Raw genomic sequence first — 5,313 nt, 5'->3', positions numbered from 1 at the left:
TTACCTAATAGTGCTCATGACAGGACACATGAGTCTAGGATACTCCTGCTCCACTGCTGTTGCTTCTCCTGGGAATCCTTATTGTTTTAATCCTGTTAAAGCTCATATGGATTTTATAAAGCTGGTACACAAACCAACACATAAAAATTAGTTTTCTTTCTACACAACAAAGAACAATTACCCAAACTGAGACTTCATACATTTACAGCAAAGCCCTTCTCCCCCCAAAATGCTTCCAATTTAACATAATGGTAGAGGTCAAACCAGAAACAATAAAAAGTGTAATATACTGTGCTGGATTCAAAGAATGAATAACTAGAAAACTCATTCATGTTCCTTCACTGGAATACTTGAAACACAATAAATCTTTTTTTTTTTTTTTTTTAAAGATTTTATTTATTTACTTGAGAGAGAGACAGTGAGAGAGAGCATGAACGAGGACAAGGTCAGAGAGAGAAGCAGACTCCCCATGGAGCTGGGAGCCCGATGCGGGACTCGATCCCGGGACTCCAGGATCATGACCTGAGCCGAAGGCAGTCGTCCAACCAACTGAGCCACCCAGGCGTCCCAAAACACAATAAATCTTGAAGCGATCTACAGAAAATGCAATCTCTACCAAAACTCCAATGTCATTTTGCACCAAGATCAAAATCCATCCTCTTGTTATGTGGAAGTCAAGGGATAACCCATACCAAAAATAACCTAGGAAATGAAGAGCATATATCCTGATTTAAGGCCTAAAACAAGGCACAGTTATCAAACTAATGTCCTACAGACATGACATCAATAGAATAATGGAAGAGTCTGGCTGAACTAGATGTGCACGTCACCAATGTTAATGTGAATGACAATGAACTGAAGATCCTGTTATAATTTATCATCTGATTTGAATGTTTGGGTGGGGTCTGAGTTTCTACTTTTCACAAATGTGCCACTGATCAACAATGCATGCTCTGCTCAAAATTTCAGGACTGAATCACTATACTTTTAAAGGTTCCTTACAGGTGAGTATGGAGTCCTTCGCTTCCCTTCACTCTTCATTCAAGCCAACCCTACTCCTGCATAACAAACTTAACCCAATCACACTTCTCTGGACCTCCTCTTATTTTTCCTTTTTCAATTTTCCATGCCACCATATTCATGGAAACAGCTCCCTCCTTCACAAGAAATGCAGGTGCAATCTGCTTCTGGCTGCAACGCTGCATTTTGTAGCTTAGACCCCACTGCATCCGTGGCCTTTATCAATTTCAAGGTTCCCCTGCATGGCTTCAGGCTACAGGATCACTTCTTTGAACCTAGGCTGTTTTCTGAAAACTGACTTTGTCTAAAATGAGCACAGTTATACAAGCTGGTTGCACTTTCTGGTCTTCCCCGAGGAATACACCTCCAAAGAAAAGCCTTCCTTCCTGATGCTCCTCAGTGGTGAGAGGAGAGAGACCAAATTCAAGGAAATGGAGTTAAGAAGCTCTCACAGGAATAACTGTCCTTCCATGTACGCCCTGGGCTGCTCTTCCTGGGCTGCCTGTGAGGACCACAGGCTCTTCTTGGTCTTCCAGTTCCCTTCTTTGCTCTGCTGGGCACATGCTTCTCTTTCCCTGTCTCTTCCCTTCTATATTAAGGAACGTTTATCTCCACTGTGATACAGATCAGTTTGCTTTCCTAGGACTTTATCGTACTGTGAGTACTTAGGATTATCTTCTTTCGAAGAGTAGGTTTAGTTTTCTTTACCTGCAACTTCTTTTTTTTTTTTTTTAAGATTTTATTTATTTATTTGACAGAGAGAGATGACAAGCAGGCAGAGAGGCAGGCAGAGAGAGAGGAGGAAGCAGGCTCCCCGCTGAACAGAGAGCCTTATTTGGGGCTCGATCCCAGGACCCTGGGATCATGACCTGAGCTGAAGACAGTGGCTTCACCCACTGAGCCACCCAGGCGTCCCTTACCTGCAACTTCTTAAGACACTAATCTACATAGGTATATGCTTCTTGGTACCCATCTTGATTTCCTTTCTATTAATATATACTTTACAATATTCCATTACATTAGGTGTACAACATGTGGATTCAACAACTCTATAGGTGCTACTATACTCACCAAAGTAGCTAATATCTGGCACCATAAAATGCTATGGGAAAACCATTGGAGGAGTTCCCTATATTGTTTATACTCCATGGAAGCCTGCACTTCCCATTTCCACTTCCTCATGTTGCCCATCATCCTTCTCCATTCCAAACTGGTAGCATTCAGGCTATTCATTGTATTTGTGTCTCTTTCAGCTTTTTTCATTGTGTCTTGTAATTTGTGATAATGTGGTTTGACCCAGAAGGTATTATTTGATGTGAACTAAGTGACATACAAATACTATACGTATTCACTTATGTGTACAACCAAAACAACAACATAAATGAAAAAATAAGAAACAGACTTATGAATGTCTATTTTGTTTTGAATAAAGTCCATGGACAATCTCAAAAAATATAAAAATTCCAAGATGACACACATTCTATACTGTAACCTGTTGGACTGTAACACTTCCAATACTGGCAGAAGACAAAAGGTTCTCAGGTCAAAGTCCAAGTGTCTTATGGCTCATGACACAGCAAACATCATAAACATCCTCATCACACTAATTCCGCTGGCCAGCCATCCACCCCCAACTCATACAGAGACACACTGCACATGGGGTGGGTTTGTGTTGGAGACTATGAGCATAGGAAACCCCAGTATCTTCAAGGAACATCTAGCATATATGCCTGATTCTTATCCATGAGAAGAGACCATCTGTTTTCCTGTACAATAAACTCATCTGTCCTCGACCCAAGATCAAGATGCTATCACTATACTACCAAGCTTTTTTATACACAAATATAAGTGGAATGACCATTATAACTATAACGTCAATCAAAGAAATGCTCAGGCAGGTCATGAGGTCACCACATGACTTCAAGGAAGAGTGACAATACTGTATAAGGCACATGTATGATTTGCCTCAGATATCCACCACAATACAGATACATTTCCCTTCATGATCTTTTGCTGCTCACCTGGCGCTGCTGTACAGTCCCATGCAGGGTAGATCCCAAAGTCAATGTACCTGGAAGGTTTGACTTTAAGATCTTCCAACCAGGGCGCCTGGGTGGCTCAGTGGGTTAAGCCGCTGCCTTCGGCTCAGGTCATGATCTCAGGGTCCTGGGATCGAGGCCCGCATCGGGCTCTCTGCTCAGCAGGGAGCCTGCTTCCCTCTTTCTCTCTGCCTGCCTCTCCATCTACTTGTGATTTCTCTCTGTCAAATAAATAAATAAATAAAATCTTTAAAAAAAAAAAAAAAAAAAAAAATCTTCCAACCATCGGCCATAAGACCAATTGACCAATTGCAAAGCTCTGGAAGATACCCAAAATGCACACTGTGCCACCAGGGACACATCCCTGGCCACTCTGTGAACCTAATAAAAAAGTGTGCATCCAGCATCATGGCAGAAGTCTTTTACCCAAAAGCTGTCAGTGTGGGTGGGACTCCATTACAGACAATGTCCAATGATTGCCTATTCTCTTGTGTAGATGAACCGACCTGGCTAAAGGGAATTGTCAGCACCTGTGACTGACTTGGGTGTCCAGCCAATGCTTTGAACTAGAACATTCTCTGTTACTTGTCTGGGTAGCTATGCAGGTTCTAAGTCACTTCCCATGGCTGACCCTAGCCTCCATTCCTCTGCCACTAGAAGCCCTAGACAGAGACCCTAGACAACCACAGAGCCTCTCCAACAGGCCTCTGGGGAGAAAACCAAGCCAGGAGCACAGACCAAGCACTGAGCATAACATCTTGCTCTGCATGAGCATGGAGTCTCCTCAGTGAACCAGGGCAGCCTCAGAGCTCAGCCTATGATCCTGCCCAGCAACAGAGAATGGCCTTCGATCCTGCCACATGTTCAGCATCACCTCTGGCCCCGGCTGATCATGGAGTTGCCAGCATAGGTTTTGGAGGCACTCAGGAGTCCACAAGTGTCCATGGACAGATGTCTACCCTCTGTGCTCAAAGAAAATAAGTTTATATCCCAAATCATTGCACGTGTTTTACACCAGAGGCTGCTGAGTTCCATGGGATTCCTCTAGAAGGGATGACGAACAGTTGGCTACATTCAGATGATAGAGAATAAAACCACTCAAATTTGCTGTCCTGCCATTTCAGAAAGGGAGAAGGCACAGATACAAGGATGAGAAATTCCACAGGATTCCAATGAAAATTGGTATCAGACAGATATTTGCAAGTTTCAAATGCACACCGGGTATTTTTTCTTTTTACAGGGTGCACTATTCCCATTCACAGAGGATTCAGTATAAAACATGACTTTTGGGCTCCTTTTTAATCATTAAAAAGAAAATCCAAAATATTCACTAGCATCTGACACGTTCCTCTGCATACTGCATACAACGTATGTCCCACGATTACTGAATCTGCTCTTAATGTATTCAATGCTCTGGATTCTATGGGTTAGGGCTAATACTATTCTCCTTGTACTGAAAGAAATGATTTGTTTTTTCATTTATTGATTTTGAAAGAAATGATGTAGATAAAGAAAGGTATAGTGAGCCTCTCACTATTGGTAGAGTCAGGGTTTGAATCTGGCTGCCCAACATAGGAACATGAGGCACACGGGACAAAGGAGAAGGAGGCCCTTCTACGAGGTGGCCTGGGTTTGGATTCTATTTCCTCCTTGACACTCAATGGTTCACCCACCCGTCCTCACACAGAACAGCTTCCATGAATAGACACTTCAAAATCAACATTCCAGTGCACACCACACATATGTAGCCTGAGTGCTTTCCTGGTTGACTCCTCAGTACTAGAAAGAAAGGTCAGGCATCCAAGGTGCAATACAGGAAAGGCCCAACACACAGGAGTTCAGGTTCACACCTGGAGAACCAAGATGACACATCTGAGTATCTCACTACATTACCCACGGGCTACTACCTTTCTTGAGGAACCCGACTATGAATGTGTACACAGATGTAGACTCTCAAGGTGTAGTCCCTAGACAGCCACCTGATATTGGGAAAAAAAGGAAAGGTGGGGTCCTGCACCCCAGAGCTACTGACATGGTAATGTAAGGCTGGACACAGGGATGCAAATTTACAAGTGTTCCCAGTGATTCTGACCCAGAAAAAACTTTACAACCACTGCAGGAACTAAGTCACAAGTATATCCTGAGTTATCCCCACAGAGGTCACTCTCAGAATCCCTCCGTGCTTGTGGTCATGTTCGTGTTGGGACACGCACTCATACACACAACATACACAACACACATTTCCTTCATTCAT

The sequence above is a fragment of the Mustela erminea genome, chromosome 19 (genome assembly GCF_009829155.1).
Source record: "Mustela erminea isolate mMusErm1 chromosome 19, mMusErm1.Pri, whole genome shotgun sequence".
NCBI lineage: Eukaryota > Metazoa > Chordata > Mammalia > Carnivora > Mustelidae > Mustela > Mustela erminea.
The sequence above is the reverse complement of the archived record's forward strand: the minus strand, read 5'-3'. Positions refer to the sequence as shown.